Raw genomic sequence first — 21,954 nt, forward strand, 5'->3', positions numbered from 1 at the left:
AAGAAAAAATACATTAATAAATTAAATTAAACTAAATGATCAACAAAGAGAAAGTACAAAAGACTTATCTTTTTGGAACAAACTGCCATAAACTCTTGCTCATATCGGAATTTCACTATACTACATCAAGCACAACTGTGGTTCCAGTAGACACAAGATAAATGGAATGGCCAGTATTATACTATTTCCAAAGATCTAGGACTTTATGTACTTACTCTGGATCATGCAGAAGATCCATAGCCACGACCAAAGCATCCAACCAATCACCAGATTTTTTTCCCCCAGTTATGCGTTCTACTTCATTAATTACTCCCCATGAAACTAGACGTGGCTCTTGCAGAACTGATGAGAAAAGTTGAAGGGTACTTGAGAATATAAATATAAATATATATATATATATAGATATATATATATATATATCTATATATAGATATATATAATATATATATAATATATATATATAATGTATAACTGAATCACAAAAGTTTGGAATGTGATAAATCCATAAACAAAGGTATAAGCCACAAAGGAAACATAAACAACAGTGTTTCTGCAAGATCTTTCGACTGAACGTCCTATACTCAGCAAACAAACTGACTTACATGAGAAATTAAGGGTGGCTTAGACCTTTATTTATATATATTATATATATAATATATACATATGTAAGAATGCTAAAAAAACATAAGCCTTAAGATTTGTGAAAGTAAGGTGAAATTTTCTAAAACATAAAAGAACAACTTTCAAGTACAGCTTGTAAAATCAGATTAATAAGTTTAAACCCTTTGGTACATTTAAAAAATTTTCCAAAAATAAATGTTTTTCTGATGAAATAAGTTAATCATAATTTTTCATAGGGAAAAAGAGAGAACACAAAATTATAATAATTACTTATATATTAGCAATACCTGCCAAAGATGAAATGCATAACCTTGGCAATTCAATGGATAAGTTCATTATACAGAAGGTAATTATCTAAGTTATCCCTGTAACAATACTACTATACATTTTCAATTAATCTTCTCGGGATAATAAGAAGTTTGAGTACTATGTCAACTTAACATCTGTCAGTGACAAATGTATTAACATACCCAATTATATGATTAGGACAATAATCTTTTGAAAGCTTAAAACTGCCTGACAGACCTCCCCATTTTTAAGGAAAACCTGTATGTATTATGAAGCATTACTATGTACTCTTACCCAGAGGCAGCTCGTGTATGGCACTATGGAACTGCAGCACCCAATGTTTACAATAACATAGGGTAATTATTTTTATCTTTCTTTCTTTAATACTTGTAAATAATATATAATACTATGATAAATCATTCACAACGTCAGTGGTCATCGTCACTCATCTCATTTGTGAAGAAACTACAAAAATGCTTGTATGGAACTGTGAACTTCATAGTTCCAGTGACATGGTGTTTGGCTGTTCTATGTATGCGCCCATGTTTGAGGGAGTGGAGAAAAGCACTGTTGCTCACAATCCTCTTGTCTGAGTGGGAGACTGTGTTTACATTTTGTATCTATGTGACCTCTGTAATGTATCATACTTACAATTAAAGTACGTACAGTAGTACCTCGAGATACGAAATTAATCCGTTCCGAGGCGCCCTTCGTATCATGAAGTTTTCGTATCTTGGACCACATTTTACATGAAAAATGGCTCATCCGTTCCAAGCCCTCCAAAAACACCCCAGTAAATTATATTTCCAGGCCTAACACACATGTTCTAGGGTTACGACGCCGATCCGACGAAAGAAATATGACTCTAAAAAGGCAAAATATTGTACATACTTGAGTAATATTCAACTGCATGTAATGTTCAACCCCATTTTTACTGCATATATTAGGATTTTAGCATATGTCCCTTAGCAATAAGCCTAGCCTATGTTAGCGGTTGCTACTGTAGCCTAGTCTATGATTCTGACATCTAAACCTAAGAGCTAAAAGCTTAGAATATGCCAATAACATGTATAAATAATCAGTATGTACTCATTTCAAATAATTATTAATTAATCATTAACTATAAAAAAAAAAAAAAAAAAAAAAAAAAAAAAAAAAAAAAAAAAAAAAAAAAAAAAAAAAAAAAAAAACTTCCAATCGATTGTTTACATTCAGTTCTTACCCGTCTTACCTCTTACGAGTACCGAGCAAACGCCAAGCAATCATTTTTCCTAGCACACAGTAAGCCATAAATTTTCATTAGTATCTCTCTTCAACTAATGAAACTACCAAACAGTATAATAACCATTCATTTCTATTCTTTATTCTATCTTTACCTAATGGAGATACCGAGTTACTGAGAGCTATAATGAAACATACGAATACGTAACGTACATAATAATAAAACAGAAGAATTCTAAAAAATATGTATTTGTTGGCAGTCTGATTTATTTTATATTTTATGATATCTAATTCACAATTTTTTTTATTAAATGTATTGCATGTACTCATTTCAAATAATTATTAAGTAACCAATAACTATAATAAACAACCAAAAAAAAAGCTTCCAAACTTCTGTTTACATCCAGCACTTACGAGTATCGAACGATCGCCAAGCAATCACTTTACACAGTAAGCCATAAATTTTCATTATCTCTCTTCAACTACTGAAACTGCCAAACAGTATAATAACCATTCATTTCTATTCTTTATTCTACCTTTACCTAATTTTTTTTTTTATTAAATGTATTGCATGAATAAGTTTTTCAATTTACAGCATCCTTTTACCAATAGAATACTTAAAGCACAAGGGGTAGATGCTGACCAATAGGAGAGCAGGACCTTATGGGGTGACTAGCATCAGGAACCAATGGGAGAGCGGGAGGATGGTGGCGAGTTTACTCAGTTGGCGGCGCGGGAGTTTTAAAATTGTTCTCGGTGGTCCAGGCGAATCTCGGGACTTTACAGCAGCAACCTTTTGTATCTTGAAAACTTTTCGTATGTAGAGCTGTAAAATTTTTCGTATTTGCTTTCGTATCTCGAGTTTTTCGTAAGTTGAGCCTTTTCGTTACGTCCGAGTGGGGGCCGGTTATATAACCACTGTACATTGAATATACAATGATGAATAAACTGAAGAAGGATGATAGTTATAATACAATATTTTTATAATAATCTTTTGTTTATACTTACCAAGTAAGTACATGACTTAGAAATTCTTAGCTATATACAGTAATAACCTTGGGTTACGAATTTAATCCGCTCCAGAACCTGCTTCGTAACCTAAAAAATTCGTAACCCAAATGGATTTTCCCATAAGAATGTTATAAAAAGCAAATAATGCGTTCCACCCGACCATGAATAACCATTTCAATTCATATTTTTTCCATTTATTTTTGTTCACTAAGGTTGAAAAATTTCGTGTAGGAATTACATAAAATTATAAAAGAAAATTGAAGAATGAAATTAAATATAAACACTAGATTTAATATGCATGCACAGTAATAAAACCTGAACTTTACCTTTGGCGAGTATGGCTGCTGGCTTGACGGAGACGGGAGGAGGGGAAGGGTGAGGAGGAGAGGGTTAGGGCTTGGGGGGGAAATCTCCCTCCGTGAACACTTCTGGAAGACTTTCTGGTTCTTTCTCTAGAGAGCACGTTCACTACGATCACTAATTTTACGCTTACGCAACACTATGTTGTCTTTCAACAATTTTGAAAAAAATATTTTTTCTATGAGCAAATTTTCTACATCGTCGAGAATATAAGGCCGTTGTTTCGTCAATACTGTGACACCTTTTGATGCTTTACTGGCTTTAATTTCTTCCTTTTTTCTTCAAAATAGTGCAGATCGTTGATTGCGACTGCTTGAAGAATGCTGCAATGTCTTTCACGCACTCGCCTTTTTGAAGAATTGCTGCAATGTCTTTCACGCACTCGCCTTACATGCATTTGGTAATTTCCTTCTCCATTTCGACTGTAATCATCTCCTTCTTTCTTATGCTTTCCTTCTTGCTGCTTGCCTTCGTCATCTTGGGAGCCATTGTCTTTTAGTATTTGGGTAATAGTAAAGGGATTTTGACGAAGGAAAAATCTATTTCTGGGTGATTGGCTCGTGTCGCCCTATGAAAGTAATCCTTAATATCATCTTTCTAGGTAAAATATCCTAAAATTACAGAGAAAAAACAAATTAAGAAAAAAGTCAGTAAGACTGACTCGCTCACTCTTAAAAAGAAGTGTCGGTATGAAATAGGGGCGAGTGTGGAACACTACCACGAGACAAACACCAATTAGAACTTCCTATCAGAATCCCCCTAAGAGAGAGCCGATACCAACGGGCGATGCAGCCTCTACTACTACTACTAGAGGACGCCACGGACAGCAGCGCCCCTAGCGGTCATCCTTAATTAACATATAATTACATCTTGTCCTGCAAGGGGGGGAAAGCAAACCATAAAAAGGGGATGGGTTTCATAGGGCGACACGAGCCAATCACCCAGAAATAGATTTTTCCTTCGTCAAAATCCCTTTTCTGGGCTCAGCTCGTGTCGGCCTATGAAAGAGTACCAGAGAAACAGACAAGATGGAAAAGGAAAAAAATGAAAAACATGTTAAAATGATGGATATAATATAAGTAAATCAAATACAGCATACAAAATAAGTACTTAAACTAACTATGGTAAACAATAACAGAATGTTAGTAAACTTAAAGTACTTAAATGGTAGTAACAATGACATAATATGTATGTAAAATAAAGAAATAGTTTGAATTTACTTATTTAGAATATATAGGTACAATTATATACATACATGTGTCCTACCTAGCATAAAAATAAGGGTAGGTACACTCAAATCCATCATTAATACAAATAAAACAACTAATTCAAATATATACAAACACATTGTGACTGAAGTTATCACAAGTTTAAATGGAAAATTTATACAAACATATTGTGGCCTAACCTAGCATAAAAATAAGGTTAGGACCACTGGAGTACATATCAGTACCAATGTGGTTGTCCCTAGCAAAAAAATAAGGGACAAACCACTATAACACACAACGGCTAAGGCTATGATGATGAGTAGCCTGGTGATAGGTTGAGGCATGTTGGTTGAAGTAGGTAGAAAGGAGACCTGGATCAATACTACAACTACTAAGCAGTATCAGGGGAAACTATGTTTCCCGCTGCTACTGCTGAAAACTTTAAAGATTCCAAGGACTTTAAATAATGCCGTTTAAAGACTGTCGGGGATTTCCATCCAGTATACTTCCTAAGATCCTCAAAGTTCATATGTTGGAAATAGTTAATAGAGGTGGCTACTCCCTGATATCATGTGCTTTTTGGGAATGACTCAGGGTTGGCTTGTTTAATGAAGTAAAGGATTTGTTGCCTAATACCTTTAAACTGACCAAAGTACCACCTTTTTCTCTCATGAAGAGAGCACCCGAGGATCTAGAAGAAGTACGAGATAGAAAGGCTCTAAGGGTTGATACTGGGCAGAGAGAAGGATCCTGTGGAAGTGGGATAACCTTCCAAGGAGCCCACCTTGCAAGAGGATCTTCATTTTGGCTAAAAAAGCTACGATCCGGAGCAAGTAGAACTTCTCCTGATGGGAGGAATTCCACATGACCCGCATCTGGATAGAGCCGACAGTTCTGAAATTCTTGCTCCTGAGGCTAGGCTTAATAAGAATAGAGTCTCCTCAGGAGCATTATGAATGTACAAGATGATTGTCAGTATCTGAAGCTAGTTTGAGAACATCATTCAAGAACCATGAAACTGTAGTAGGCCTCTGAGAAGGTCTAAGTCTAGCACAGGCTTTAGGGATAGATGTGAAATAAGATTCAGTTAAATCTATCTGAAAACCTACTTGAAAGATTTTCTTCAAAGCCGACTTTGTGAGTGGTAATCGTGCTAGCTGCTAAACCTTTTTCAAATAAAGATCTGAAAAAGGATATAGCCAAATTAACTGTCATGGTTGTAGTGTTCGATTCTCTCAAGAAAGATGCTAATTTCTTAACAGCTGAGTCATATTGTATGATGGTTGACTCCCTCTTATCTGATTCCAGGAAGAGAATATTCTGTGGATCAATGTCAGCATCTTTATTAGCCGCAAACTTCATGAAGTCCATAAAGTTAGGGTCTGGAGAGTTCCTGAGGAAGCGAACACAGTCCTCATTTGTACTGATTGTGATAGTTTTGGGATTGGGGATCCGTTGAGGTCGGAGACCCAATTCCAAGAGAAGTGGATACCAGTTGCTCTTGGGCCAGTCCGGTGCAATCAGAGCTACTATCCCTTTGAAAGACCTTAGTTTGTCTAGGACTTTCAGGAGAAGATTCACTGGAGGAAAAACATAAATTCTCCTCCATTGATTCCAATCCAACGACAGGGGCGTCCGTGGCATAAGCCAGAGGGTCCAGGTTGGGGGCCACATAGCAAGGGAGCTTGTGGTTCGCTTGTGAGGCGAAGAGGTCCACTTAGGAGACCTGGGACTCTCCGGCCTACCCACTGGAATGACCCGACGTCCAGAGACCACTCTGATTCCAGAGGGACTGACCGGGACAGGGCGTCCGCTATCACATTTCTACTCCTGCCAGGTGAGTGGCAGACAGATGCCATCTGTGTTTGTTTGCTAATGCAAAGATGGCTATCATGACATGGTTCACATGCTTGGATTTGGACCCTCCTCTGTTGATGCAATGAACTACTACTGCACTGTCCAAAACTAGCCTTAGAGAGACTTTTTCGGGGGAAGAAGTCTCTTTAGAGTAAGAAATACTGCCATTGCTTCCAACACGTTTATGTGGAGCTGGCGAAATTGAACTGACCAGTCCCCTGAACCTGTTTGAACTGAGAGTATCCCCCCACCCAACCGGACAGGGATGCGTCCGTTGTGAATGGTTAACATTGGGAGGGGATATTTGAAGGGGTACTTTCTTGGCTAGGTTCTGTACTCTTGACCAGGCCGTAGTTGGTTGCGGAGGGTTTCGTGGTCCACTGACGTAGTTTGGTTGCGGAGGGTCTGGGGGATCATGACAAATTGTCTCGATATTTGGAGTTTGCTTTTGACCGCCAAATTCGATTTATATCTTTTAACCTTACTTTGAGAAGGATATCTGTACTGAAGCAAACTGAAGAGACCCTAGGATTCTCTCCTGGTTTCTTCTTGACGTTTGTTTGCACTTGAGAAATTGCCTGACAGATTTTGCTATTTCCTTCCGTTTGGCTACTGGAATTGATAGATTGTGGGAGGACAAATCCCACTGGATTCCCAGCCACTGAAAAACGAGATTCGGAACAAGTCTCGGATTTCGTTTTGTTTATCTGGAACCCCAGATGTTCCAGAAAGTGAACTACCTTTTTGGTAGCTTTGAGACATTCCTCGACTGTTGAAAAATGACCAGATTAACCAATCGTCGAGGTATGCCGCTACCATGATTCCCTGAGCTCTCAATTGTTGTACACCACTTCTGCTATCTTTGTGAATACCCTGGGGGCTACATTCAGACCGAAGGGCATCACTTTGAATGAGAATGTCTGATTTCCTAGCCTGAATCCTAGGAATGGGCGGAAGTGCCTGGCTATAGGGATATGATAGTATGCGTCTGTAAGATCGATGGAGCATGTGACGGCTCCACGCGGCAGTAAGGTCCTTACTTGCGAGAGGGTAAGCATCTTGAACTTGTCGCAGCGAATGAAAGAGTTAGCTTTGACAAGTCTAAGATTACCCTTCTTTTGTTGAGCCTTTCTTTGGAACGCTGAATAAGCGACCTTGAAATTTTAGATGCTTGACTCTCGCAATAGCTCCTTTCTGAAGGAGTTCTTCCGCGTAATCTATCAATTCCTTTGACGGTACCTGATGGAATGATTTGATTGGAGGAGGATCTTGGATCCAGCTCCAGCCTAATCCTTTGGACACTATGCTCTGTGCCCAACTGCTGAACCCCCACCTGTGGCGGAAGAGGAACAGCCTCCCTCCTACCTGGAGAGCCTCATTGCTGATGGCGGGTTGGCCACCACGCCCTCCTCTGAACTGTTTACTCCTTGCGCCCCTTCCTGCGCCACGGTGACGAAAGTAACCTCTCGCCCTACCCCTCGATGAGAGTAGCCTTGAACCTCATAAGCAGGGTTAAAGGCAGGCGAGATGGCATAGGAGGTCGAAGGCTGGGATTGCTGGGGCACCAGGAGGAAAGGCTGAGTTTGTTTAGCTGTAGCAGGTTGTCCTTGTTGGGTGACTGGGACCGCCTGCACAAACTGCTGCTGAGGCTGGAGTTTTTTGTATGGCTGGAACCTCCTACCAGCCTTCTTTGGTTTCTTGCCAGCAGTAGGAACGGATTCCTGTTTCCTCTTAGAGGAAATGCCCCACTAGCTCTAAGGCTCTGGTTGAGTCTAGCAGCTTCGTGATGAACTTCGTTCACTGCTGACTCTGGGAAGAGATCCGCTCCCCACATGCTGGCAGTCAAGAGTCTATTAGGCTCGTGCCTGATAGTACACTCTTGAAGAACATGCTTCCGACAGTTCTTCCTGGCTTGGAAGAAGTCAAAAGCGTCTAGCAGAACCGTGTGAAATTGTGATTTCGCTAAGATCTTAAATAGCGGTTCGTTCGCATAAGACAGCGCAGCCATTTCCGTGACTATGATAGAGTTAAGGGACCTGCCAAACCTAGTCCGCGCATCGAACTCTGCCTGGATTAGGGAGTCCGGCAGCCTAGGCAACTTCTCACCGAACTGGTCCATAGCGCAGTCCGGCTTGAGTTTACCCTGCGTGAAAGTAGCAGGCAGGTTTTCCCATAACTCTCCGAAGGCGGGAAAGAGTGGAGAAGTGGACTCCGACTCTCTCAACTGCTGCGGAAGGGGCTCATCCTGAGGACTGCTGAAGAGCCTTCTCCACCAAATTTCGTGGCGAACGGAAGAGAGACCTCCTCTTCCGTGGCGAAAAATAGTGAAGGGGCTCTTATAGGCCTGGAGTTTAGTATTCGTACACTCCCAGTCCTCAAGGCAGTGAACCCATTCCCGTTGGGCGTGGTCTCTACTGTAGAGGACAGACTCCTTCGAGATCTTGTCCTCCCTTGTAAGAGCCGTTGGTGTCAGCCTAGCATACCCGATGAAAGGCTGTGACAGACCCGGAGGATAGAATCACGAGTCCTCAATCCTTCGAGTGCCAAACTCCGGGATCGAAATCATCCCGTCCTTAAAGGGAGCGTAGGCCGCTACTCTCCATGGATTCTCCATAGAGAAAGCTGGCAGAGAGTCGTAAGACGGGAGTTGGAGGATCCCCGTGCTAGAAGCAGGGGATACTGGGGGAGGAGCCTGGGATAGCCCAGTCATCCGATCCTCATCTCTCTTACTCTATTCGAGAGTTCCTGGACGGTCCTGTCCAGTTTGAGACAGAGTGCTCGACAATTGTGCGAACATCTGCTCAAAGCGGGTTCCCCAAGCTGAGATTTGAGAACCAACCATCACTCCTACCTGCTCCATCATTCCTGGTGAGACAGGAGAAGGAACGCAGGAGCTGGTGCTTGCTACCCCTGCCGGCATAGCCGGAGAGGGGGCAACGGAGGCGGGAGAAGGCAACGGACTCGGAGGTAGCGCCAGCTTTCCTCCTTCGAAGTCCTTGCCTCTAGAGCCTTCGCTGGAAGAGCTGGCTAGCCTCACCGCGTCGGCGTAAGAAGTCCGATGACTTCCTAGCCGAAAGAAGACGAAGACGACTTTCTAGAAGTCGACTTTAGACAGGAGTCTTCGGTTCTCTCTTTCCCTTCTCCTTAGGAGGTACAGAGAGAGCGGGAAGTGCGGCTAGGGATCTCAGATCCCGGAAAGCCTTGGAAAGGATGCGGAAGAAGAAGGGACAGGAGAAGATCCAGGAGCGCCAAGGTAAAGACCTTGGGCGCCCGACAAACCTACCTCAACCAACAAATCCTCACTCACTACCGCCATCGGCTCGAGGTTCAGGTCCAGGCCGGCGACGTCCGGGACTGGCTCCTGGGCGGCTACGAGCCCCCCCAACGACCTGCTGGAGATCTTGCTGGATGGCGGCTACCTTACGGGGGCGGCGGACAAGGGGTCGACGTAGCCCGTCGACTTGCCCGCAGGGAAGATCTGGATGGCCAGCTTTTTATCAGTAGTGTAGGGCTGGCCCCTTGGCGGCGTTTCTTTCCAAAGCCGCCTACCCACGCTTTCAGAGTGGCGAGGGCGACTTCCCGCACACCGCTAGCCTGAAAGAAAGGCTGAATTAGCTACCAATTGCGGACAGGGTTAACAAACTTACGAACTAAAAGTGTTTAGTAAATTGATAAAATAGTCTTATAATGGTTACTTACCCCATCAACCAGCATGACCGACCAGGTCGTAGCAAATGGTGCAGGCCTCGGGATGCCAGACGATGGACTCGTTGAACAGGGTGGCACAAGGGGCGTAGACCTGCACTCATCGTGTCCGCAGGGGTCATGCAGCGTCGCATTGCAAGCGAGGACCTGACAGTTGGTAGCCTGTAAGTGGAAACGTACATGAGTACAGAGTAAACACTTACAGCTAACTATGCTCCGCTGGTGCCGGAGCGATAAAGTTAGATGAAACCAGAGCCCTGCTAAAATACGTGTGGTAACCATGTTGGAAGAAAGGCTATGGCTCCGCCAGTGGCGGAGGCACAAGAATCAACAACTAGGAGTGGTGGTAAAGGAAACCACAACGTAAAATGGCGGGGATGGTTGATAACAATAATAATATAAAAACACAATTCATTGCAAAATATCTTAAATTAGGGTATATATCCTTAACATAGTACAGTAACAACATCAAAACCAACTTCTCTCCACCCGTCTACTAGAAGAATGCGTAGGTAAGGGTAAGCTCCTTCCGGTAGCGGGGGAGAGATATAAGGATATAGTAGGCAAGCAAACGACCATCCATAGTCCCCACCCACCCTACCCGCTAGTGGAGCCAATAACCTATAACCAAAGGGGCCCGCTGCGACGGAAGGCTCCTTTCGTATCGTAAGGGAGGTGGCTGAGTAATGGGTATGGGGGGAAGGAGGTCCCGGTGAAACACGGCGGGGAGCGAGGAAAGGGGGAAGGGATGGCCTACTCCTCCCCACCTCACCAACTACCCGTATGGAGACCCGGTACCTCATAGTGGTCGCCCTAAACCCCCTGCTGGTGGAACCTCCTCCCGGCACCTCCGGAATGAGAGAGAAGGCTATGAGGTGTTATGACAACCCAGGGGTCCCCCAGCTCCCTCCCTACATCAGAGAGGTAGGGGGAAGGGGCAGGGTGAGGTGCTATGGAACACGTGACCACTAGTGGCCTAGGCCGCGATCACCACAACCGTGGTAGGGCCACGTGAACCAAGCTGTACCAATACATGGAACAAGCACCTAGGCTAGCTAACACCCTAAATAATAATAATAAAATACATCGAAAGGTGGAAGAGACACTTTTAGGAGAGAAAGAAGCCCAGGAGGAGGCAACTATTCCAAGAAACAGTAGCTACTCGGAGCCAGCGATAGCGATGTAGAGCAAGAGCCGGGATGCTGGGCCAGAATAATATAATGATAGCCCTAAATACCAAGCTAAGAGAATGGTAAGAGGGCTAAACTAGCTAAAAACTCGATGTAAAACAATGAACGTGAAAAATAAGCCCATAAGTATAAGAAGTCCCAGTATGGAGGACCGGGAATTCTTACGAGGCAGCATGGCCGCCACGAGACAACCGGGGAACCGTATATGACCTATAAAAAGGAAAATACTGGTACCCGGAAGATAAAACTATGATAAAATATTACTTATGAGTTACTTAACTTAGCCGTGGCAATTGCTGAACGTTCCATCGTAGAAAAACCGAAGATAAATCCAGAATAATAATAGCACGAGGGAAAACAGCGTCAAGATGCTGGCGCTAAAAAATTAAGGATGACCGCTAGGGGCGCTGCTGTCCGTGGCGTCCTCTAGTAGTAGTAGTAGAGGCTGCATCGCCCGTTGGTATCGGCTCTCTCTTAGGGGGATTCTGATAGGAAGTTCTAATTGGTGTTTGTCTCGTGGTAGTGTTCACACTCGCCCCTATTTCATACGACACTTTCTTTTTAAGAGTGAGCGAGTCAGTCTTACTGACTTTTTTCTTAATTTTGTTTTTTCTCTGGTAATTTTAGGATATTTTACTAGAAAGATGATATTAAGGATTACTTTCATAGGCCGACACGAGCTGAGCCCAGAAAATGTATAAGCACTATTACGGAAACACAACAACGTGCGCAAACATCACTAATGCCACAAATTTGAGAGCGTATCACGGACAGATGCGTTCAATAATTACCGCCAGTGAGATATTGAAAGAGTTATGGTTTAAAAAGGGTCAAGGATACGTAGGAGGAAGTCACGTGACCCTCGTTAAGTTTTGGCCGAAAAAATGCGTTCGCAGATCCACGCTCATCGATGTAAACAAAGCAGGCGTTAAGTTTTGGCGGAAAAAAATGCGTTCGCAGATCCCACGCTCATCTGATGTAAACAAATCAGCGGCCTCCCATGATGGAAATTCGCGCATTCGTATCCAAGCGAAATTCGTATTCCAGAATGAGGTCGTCACTTCGTAAGTTAAAAAATTCGTATACTAATCGGTTCGTAACCCAAAGTATTACTGTAATTACTTGGTAAGTTACTTCAACAAAAATTATAAATTTAACACATACAGTATGTACATACACATATGTACTAGGCTAAGAAAGCCAAGGCTTTCATCATTATACATATAAATTTTCTTTGTGTATGTATGTATTTCATTTTGCACAATATCAAAATAAATCATGCCTAAAATTTTCTGAAGCAGCACCACACCAATTCAAGTCAAGAGCTGCCACTGCTCTTACCTTTAATGTTTTGATACTGATTAGGTTTTGCTAGTGAATTCTCAGTTTCATCTGACCCAAAGAGGATGACAGCAACCTCATCTCTGCATTTTTCAGCAAACATCTGTAGGGAAATATCAAAGTCAACCTTATTTCTTCCAAGCAAAAGTTTAAAAAGCTTGAGTAACTATTTGTCTACTATCTTAAGTAACAATATAGTAAGTCTATTAAAACAGACTTCCTATTTTTACAATTTATGTCCATACAGTAGCATAGAGTACTTGTAAATGTGTAAATACTGTTCTTGAGAATAATATTACCAAAACTGTAAATTCTTCAACACAGCGGTCAGGTACAACTTGGATTAAAAAGACATAATACCAATTTCAAGCTATAATTTATTATTTCTAATACTTATCTTCATATTGCTACGAGTTTTGAGCTGCATGCTTACTCAGCAGATGAGAAAAAATACAAAAATTAGAGGATTTTAATCTGGTTTATTAGCATACCTCATCTTCCTGTTCACCTTCCCTTCAGCAAGTAAGGAGAAAGTTACTTAATTTTTAATGCCTCAGTTTTTTTGCTCACTGGATTGTGGAAAGTCTAGGTGGGTAACTATGAATGTTTGGTAAACATTGAGATAACCAATTTTAATAGTAGGGTAGTATTACTTCCATAAATCTTACCTAACATTATTATAGCTGACTACCATACTAACTAGGACTGCAGGATAGAGCAGCACTTGGTAAAGGCAGGTACTAATACAAACCATAGAAATCATGAATGGTTTACCCAATTTTAACTAGAAACTGAACTGCCAAAATGTTTTTCTCACCTGGAAGTAACTCTGACATCAAAAGTATTTTAATGGACTCTGACCAATTTGGAGTTCCATCATCAGCATAACAGTAACTTGGGATTTGGTCGTCCCCTGTTGTCTGGTCTGGACTCTTCTCACCAAAGGGATTTCTCTCTGGAGAAATCATCTGTTCTCCCATCGAGATTCTTTGATAACTGATGGAATTGGAACTAAAAGCATCTGGGATGAAGACCTGTCCTTCCAATGAAATAGAACTGGTCTAAGTCTTGAAAATGGAAAGGGGAATTAACTTCTCCAGTGAAGACATATCTTAGAAAAAACAACCAACCATTTCTAAGCTGGCAAGACCTCTGAGGGAAGAAACTTTGGGAGGATCAAAATTCTATGACGGGAAAGCCCAGAAACTGTAAAAAAAAATAAATAAATAAATAAAAGTACAGTGGTTCCCCCCATATTAGCAGGGGATGCATCCAGACGGGACCCCATGAATAGTTAGAACCCGCAAAAAGTTGGAACCCCTATAAACCTCCTATGTTTGTTAAAACTCAAGAAAAACCCGCTAAAAATTTTCATACCTGATTTTTTTTTAAGTTTTATCACAAAAAGTGCATTTTATAATGGAGAGAGAGAGAAAAAAAAAGGGAATTTGTGGTTATTTCTCATAGAAAAATACTGTAAATAGGCGAATTTTCTGTGAATAATGCAGGGAAACTTTCCAGAGAGAAATTCATGAATGTGTGAGTCTGCGAATCCGGAGAACGTGAATATGGGGGGTCCACTGTATTTTCATTCCAGTCAGGAAGGAACTGTGATTAATTTTGAATATTCATTAATATTCCCAACTTTACAGTATGACTGAATATGAAATCTGTGACCAAACCCTCAAAAAACCTGGTTAGGACTAGCCAGTCATCTAAGTATAGAAGAAATTCTGCACCTACCTACAGTAATACCTTGAGACATGAGTTTAATTCGTTCTGTAACCGAGCTTGTAAGTCAATCTACTCATATGTCAAAGAAATTTCTCCCATTTAAAATAACTGAAATATAGATTTAATCTGTTCCAGCCCTGTGAAACATCCCCAAACCACCCTAAATTATGAAACAAAGATATGTTTTAATTAAGATTACCTTGGAGATAGACGAATGCGGCTAACAGAGGTGAATGGCGGAGGAGGGAGGAAGGGATGCACTTTCATGACACAATGTAAACTAAAACTGCATTTTCTTTACTTTAAATAAAACTACTATAATTCTGCTTTCCTTACTTGAAATGAAAAAAAAAAATTATTTGTAAAAAAAATGCACTTTCTTCTTCAAGTCGGCGTAAATAATATGCACCTATTCACATACTACAGTCTCCATCACTGTATCTCCTGCCAGCTCCTCTTTCACCCACACCAGCAGAAGCTTCTCCATTTCTTCATGGATATTTGTCCTTAATTGGGACAAAATTGTAGTTCTTTTCACTGGTGTTGCACTTTTGATGGCATCCTTTTGTTTAAGGATGGTACAAATTGTAAATGTACTGCAGTTGTACAGCCTTGCCAGTTCAATCACACGTACACAATGCTCATGTTTTTCTATTATTTCTTGCTTCACTTCTATCAACATCATTCTCTTCTTCATCTCACCACTGTCCTTTATACTCACTTTCTTCAGCCCCATGATGACACAAAAAAAAGTTTAGAAAGAATGCAAAAATGATGCAAAAAAACGTGTACAGCACACAAGATCTGTCTTGATTCTGCGGGTAACATGTGAGAATGAACGAGATGCTGGTCGCGCTATCTCGGAATTCCACTTGTATCTTGGACAAAAATATGGACAGAGTTGCAGCTCGTATTTCAAAATTTTTTTATGTATATACATATATATAGTATGTGTGTGTATACATATACTATATGCACGTGTGTATGTTTTGACTTCACATTCATTTCCATCAATATATAAATCAGGATGGATGATAGTAAAACCTTTTCTTTCAGGGTTATACACTCCCCTATAGGGTAAGTTGGGAAAACATGGGATAGGACATCTAACCGATTATGCATCATGCAGTGCCAAAGGGGTTAAGTCAAAGTGTGGCTTAAATACGTCTTGTTGTGAACTTCATTTAGTTATGTTTTTCTTTAATAGATGGTAAGGTTGTCTGGTTATCGGCGGCTTAGTCTAAGCCCCATGAGACCCTAATAAAATACAAACATAACGAATATGTATCTTTTCCTTAGATCTTATAAAAGTTATGCTTTACTTCACTGTATCCAATAATTCTGCATGTAGTCTCATATAACTATTGTATACTATCAAATATGAACAAAGCGATCAATGTTTTGGTTGGGAAAAATCAGCTGAGGGCAAAGGTAAGTTTATATTGCCATGTTTAACTCTATTCAGAGCAATTTACTTTCTTCTAGTTAGCATAAATAAACCTCCAGAATCTATTTATATGGGAACATGGTTATTTTTTGTTAAATGAAGTGTTTTTAGGTTGAAATATGACTTAAATACATCTTGGTGTGAAGTAGATTTATTATTTTTTTTTATTAATAGATGGCAATGGGAGCATTTTTTTTTCTTCTTATCAAATTAACAAATTCCGTTTGCTATTTCCCCCCTTTTCATCATAATACGAGCTTATATATTTATTCTTTATCGACGTGAATAACACTAAAATGTGTTCTTTCATGCCCAGTATTTCCGATTAAAATACTTTATCCCCTATTACTTGCAGTTGAGTTTCATCCATGTTACTGATGCACAATAATTTAGTCATTAGCAGTGTGAAATGACATTTTCATAATAATATAAAGTTTCACTTATACTTACCCGGTGGTTACATCTAGCTGTCGTCTCCTGACGTCACGGCAGAATTTGAAATTCGCGGTAGCGCTAATGGTTTGACAGGTGATCCCTCTACTAGGTACCAGGAAACCATTCCAACAATAAATCAGAAGTTTTCATGCCCTACCTGTCCATTTGAGGGGAGGAGGGCGGGCTTCGTTGTGTAACCACCGGGTAAGTATAAGTGAAACTTTATATTATTATAAAAATGTCATTTTCACTTATATAACTTACCCGGTGGTACATCTAGCTGATGACACATTTTGGTGGTGGGACAATGGCAGCTAAAATAACAACTGTTGGAATTATCCGAAGATATAGGTTCCTTACCCCGTGTGCTGGAACACAATAATAAGTACTTGCCGTTGAGGAAGTGAACGTAACGGACAAGACTATAATGCCCCTGCTCAGGGAGCAGCAGTACAAATCACCACAGCCGTTACAAGACTATAATGCCCCTGCTCAGGGCGCAGTACAAATCACCACAGAACACAATGAAAAACGAGGGATCACCACACCCGGTTAAGAAATACACCAAGACATTAAAGGACTGAAAGATACTCAAAAAACTCCCTGTATCTTCAGACAACCTTAAAAATACAAAACCATAATCAAGGAGAAAAGTTAGTGAGGATGGGTACATCCCTTCTCTCCCTCACCCAATACCGTGTCAGTCACAATGAATGGCCCCATTGTATTGCAATTTTCATACGTGGTTTGCAAATCTGTCAGATAATGACATGCGAAGACAGAATTGTTTCTTCTCCAATATGATATTGTTATGATACAATAAAGTTTCATACATACTTACCTGGCAGATATATACATGGCTAAGACTCCGTCGTCCCCGACAGAAATTCAAATTTCGCGCCACTCGCTACAGGTAGGTCAGGTGATCTACCAGCCTGCCCTGGGTGGCAGGACTAGAACCCATTCCCGTTTTCTATCATATTTTTTTCTCTTCCACCTGTCTCCTTGCGGGGAGGCTGGGTGGGCCCTAATCGTAGATTACTGCCAGGTAGTATGTATGAAACTTTATTGTATCATAACAATATCATTTTCATACAAACAACTTACCTGTCAGATATATACATAGCTGATTGGCACCCTTCGGTGGAGGGTAAGAGACAGCTACTTCTGGAATAGACAGGTAAAACAACATATGTTGTAGGTATAAAAAAAAAACTTGGTTCCTAACCTGATAGGTGGTAGACTTTGTGGCTGTAGCCCAGGAGTCTGCATCACCTCAAGAAACTTTAGCGAGTATGTGATCTATGGCCAGTTATGGGTGGGTCTGCCGAAGGGGTCTTATCCACTTACTCGGCAGAGCCTGAAAGGACTTTGGTCAATGGGTGCTGATCCACTTATATGACAACACGCCTTATGAAGGAGCACACAACCAATCCCGACCACCTGATCCTAACCACCATGTTAGTATTAAAAATTGCTCCGAGTTATCCCCAAACTCTTCACAACAACCATAACTCTAAACCAAATTGCACACGCATACATTAATTTTCCAAAAAAAAAATTTATGATACTCATCTAATAAAAGATATCACCAAGAGTTCCTTACTGAACGAAAGTGACTGGCCGCCTGTGCGGCACCTGCACCTGCTCAACAGAAAGTCTAGAACATATCTATTAGACTTATGTATTATTTAAAGGATTCGTGTTAGCTCCTGTTACCCAGGATTGTGCCCGCAGACATGAAAGGACCTAAAGAAAAACATTTTTCGTAGGTCACACGAACGTCCTTTAAATAGTGAGAAGCAAACACTGAATTACACCTCCCCAATATGTCGCTTCCAAGATATTCTTTAGTGACATATTTCTCTGAAAAGAGAGAGACTTAGCTACTGCTCTCACTTCATGAGCTCTTACTCTCAGGAGTTTGAAAGAGTCATCCGTGCAAGCCTTATGAGCGTCAGTAATGACGTTCCTGACAAAAAGGCTAAAGCATTCTTGGACATAGGTCTTGATGGATCCTTCACCGAGCACCAGAGACCTTTGTCTAGAACCTCCCAACTGTTTCTTTCTCTGCATGTAAAACTTTAAAGCCCTTACTGGGCAAAGAGACTTCTCCGTTTCCCTGCCGAGGGAGAACCCGATAAGCCTTTAACTTCGAAGTTTCTCGGCCAGGGGATTCGAAGGATTTCATCTCGCCAAAAATAAATCTTTGAATGAACAGATGGCTGAATCTAGTTTGAAAACCCCACCCAATTTATCACTAAGGGCGTGTAGCTCACTAACTCTTTTAGCTGTCGCCAGTGACAAAAGAAACAAACATTTCTCGTTAGGTCACGAAACGAGGCCAAATGCAGAGGTTCAAATCTTGCTGAGGACAAGAACTTCAGGACCACGTCGAGATTCCAGTTAGTGGGAGAAGTAATCTTAGACTTCATGGTCTCAAAAGATCTAATCAGATCATGTAGATCTCTATCATTTCCAGATCTAGGCCTCTATTCCTAAAGACGGCCGAAAGCATACTCTATAGCCCTTTATAGTGGGCTACGGAGAGACGAGATTCCTCTCTCAAAAATAACAGAAAATCAGCGATTTCTGTTACAGAGGTACTGGAGGAGGACAACTTCTTCGACTTGCACCACCTTCTAAAAGCTTCCCACTTCGATTGGTAAACTCGGATAGTGGAAGTTCTCCGGGCTCTAGCGATCGAGCTTGCTGCCTTGCGAGAAAAGCCTCTCGCTCTGACAAGTCTTTCGATAGTCGAAAGGCAGTCAGAGCGAGAGAGGGGAGGTTTTGATGAAACCTCTCGAAGTGTGTTGTCTGAGAAGATCCTTCCTTTGTGGGAGGGATCTGGGGAAGTCTACCATCCACTCCAGCACCTATGTGAACCACGTCTTGAGCTGGCCAAAAGGGGGCTAATCAGGGTCATTTTCGTCCCCTTTGATGTCACAAACTTCCTGAGCACTTGCCCCAGAATCTTGAATGGGGGAAATGCGTAAACGTCTACATGAGACCAATCTAGAAGGAAGGCGTCTACTGTTAGAGCTCTGGGGTCTTCTACTACTGAGCAAAAAACTTCCAGTCTTTTTGAGAGGAACGTGGCAAAGAGGTCGACATGAGGAGTCCCCAAAGAGACCAGAGATTCCGACAAACTTCTGAGTGGAGGGTCCATTCGGTATGAAGGACCTGGTTCCTCCTGCTCAGCCTGTCGCTCTCACGTTCCTTACTCCTTGAAACAAACCTCGTCAAAAGAGAGATGTTCCTCTGTGATGTCCACAAAGAAGGTCTCTTCGCGAGCTCGTATAGGGCATACGAGTGTGTGTGCCTCCTTGCTTTCGAATGTAAGCAAGGGCGGTTGTGTTGTCCGCATTCACTTGGACTATCTTGTTCCTCACTAAAGGTTCGAGCTCTTTAGGGCCAGGTGTACGGCAAACAGCTCTTTGCAGGTTTATGTGCCAGGGCACTTGAAGAGCATTCCAGGTGCCTGACACCTCTCTCTTTCCCAAGGTTGCTCCCCAACCTTTTTCCGACGCGTCGGAAAACAATACAAGGTTTGGGTTCTGAGTTTCTAGGGAAGTACCCTTGTTTTCCTTCAGTAGGAGTAACCACCATTCTAAGTGGCGCTTCATCCAAACTGGAATGGAAAACTGTCCGAAAGAAGTCCTGTCTTCATGTTCCACGATCTTCTGAGGAAGAACTGAAGCGGAACGGAGATGAAGTCTTCTAGAGGAAAGAACTGTTCGAGCGAGGGAAAGTGTCCCTAATAGGCTCAACCATTCCCTCGCGAAGTACGTTCTTTCCCTAAGAAGAGAGAGACTTTCTCTAAGCCTCTCGTTAGTCTCTCTTGAGAAGGAAATACTTGAAAACCCGAGAATCCATCCGAATCCCCAGATAGAGCAAGTTCTGGCTGGGGATCAGTTGGGACATTCTCGAGGTTCACGAGCAATCCTAAGGTCTTTATCAGGTTTAGTGTCAAAGCAAGGTCCTCCAAACACTGTTTCTCTGACTTTTGCTCTGATGAGCCAGTCGTCCAGGTACAGAGAGATACTGATACCTTTCAGGTGAAGCCATCTCGCCACATTTTTCATAAGGCTCGTGAAGACCTGAGGAGCCGTAGAAAGGCCGAAACACAAGGCTCTGAATTGGAAGATCCTTCCCCCCGTCATGAAACGGAGGTAACTTCTTCGACGAAGGATGAATCGGGACGTGAAAATAGGCATCCTGGAGATCCAGAGACACCATCCAATCCCCATTGGCGAAGAGCCGCAAGGACTGATGCAGAAGTCTCCATGGAGAACTTCTGTTTCTGAACAAACTTGTTCAGAGCGCTGACATCCAGAACTGGTCTCCAGCCCCCCGAGGCTTTCGCAACCAAGAAAAGACGATTGGTAAAACCCTGGGGAGCTTTGATCCAGCACTAGCTCTATTGCTCTCTTGTCCCACATTTGATCCACCATTTGTTGAAGAGTATCTTTCAACACAGGGTCCTTGTAATTGGCGGACAATTCCCGCGGAGTTGACATCAGGGGAGATTGTCCAGGAAAGGAATGAGGTATCCTTTCTGTAGAACAGGACATTGACCCAAGCGTCTGTATCGATGAAAGTCCAGGCTTCCGCAAACCCCCAGGAGCCTGGCACCTACTGGTGTTTGGAGGAACGTCACTTCACTTTCCCCTTTTAAAGGGACGGAAAGAAGCTCTACCTCTCTTCTCAGTCGCTTTCCTTTTAGAGGGAGCTCTAGAGGGAGGACCTCCTCGAAAGGGCTGCAGAGGCGTAGTAACACCTTTCTTGTCTCCCACCATCACTGGTCTCTTTTTTCCTGGACGATTGCAGGAGAAGATCCTGTGTCTTTCTTTCTCCGTCAGCGAACGGGGAAATGTCCCTCACCAACTGCGAAGGGAACAGAAAGTCAGACCTGGGAGCGAATAACAAAGCTGCCCTTTGCGAATGCGAAACTGCTTTCGTCAGAAAAGCGCTAAAAACAGATCTCTTCTTCAGACCGGCTCCAAATAAAGAAGAGACTTCCCCTGAGCTGTCCCTGTACCGCCTTGTCAATGCACGACAGATCGCAAGGAGTACTTCAGGATCGAGTCTTCCGAGGCATGGGCCTTCTTGGACATCACCCCAAGGGACCAATCCAGGAAGTTGAATACTTCCAAAAATATAGAAAAAGTCCCTTGAGGAGACGATCCAACTCCGAAAGACCCCAAGTTATTCTAGCCGTATGAAGGCTATGTCTCCTGGATGACGTCTACCAGACTGGAAAAAGTCACGCTTCAGCCGAAGCTGGGAGAAGTGAGCCCCATATTCTCCCCAGTCTGGTACCAAATACCTCTCTTGCCCGCAAGTCTTAGCGGGAGGCATGCAGAACACCGTTCTAAACTAACTCCTTTTTGGTTAGCATCCAGCTATCCAGAGACTGAAGAGCTCTTCATAGAAATCGTCGGTCTCATCTTCAGAAAAGCCGACGACTTTGGCGTCTTGGAGCATGAAAAAATTGAGCGAGGAGAAGGAGGAGCGGCAGGGGTCAAGGCATCTC

General features: G+C 42.1%; 1 long non-coding RNA gene across 1 annotated transcript in view; it reads right to left on the minus strand.

The window, feature by feature from the left end:
- Nucleotides 1-209: 209 nt before the first annotated feature.
- LOC135209432 (uncharacterized) overlaps nucleotides 210-21,954 on the minus strand; it is a 98,474-nt gene continuing 76,729 nt past the window's right edge. Inside the window, exons 3-4 of the long non-coding RNA XR_010313353.1 lie at nucleotides 12,803-12,905; nucleotides 210-342 (exon numbers count right to left, since the gene is read on the minus strand). This is a non-coding gene — a long non-coding RNA (uncharacterized LOC135209432). The remainder of the gene's footprint in view (nucleotides 343-12,802; nucleotides 12,906-21,954) is intronic.

Source organism: Macrobrachium nipponense, chromosome 38 (assembly GCF_015104395.2).
Source record: "Macrobrachium nipponense isolate FS-2020 chromosome 38, ASM1510439v2, whole genome shotgun sequence".
Taxonomy (NCBI): Eukaryota; Metazoa; Arthropoda; class Malacostraca; order Decapoda; family Palaemonidae; genus Macrobrachium; species Macrobrachium nipponense.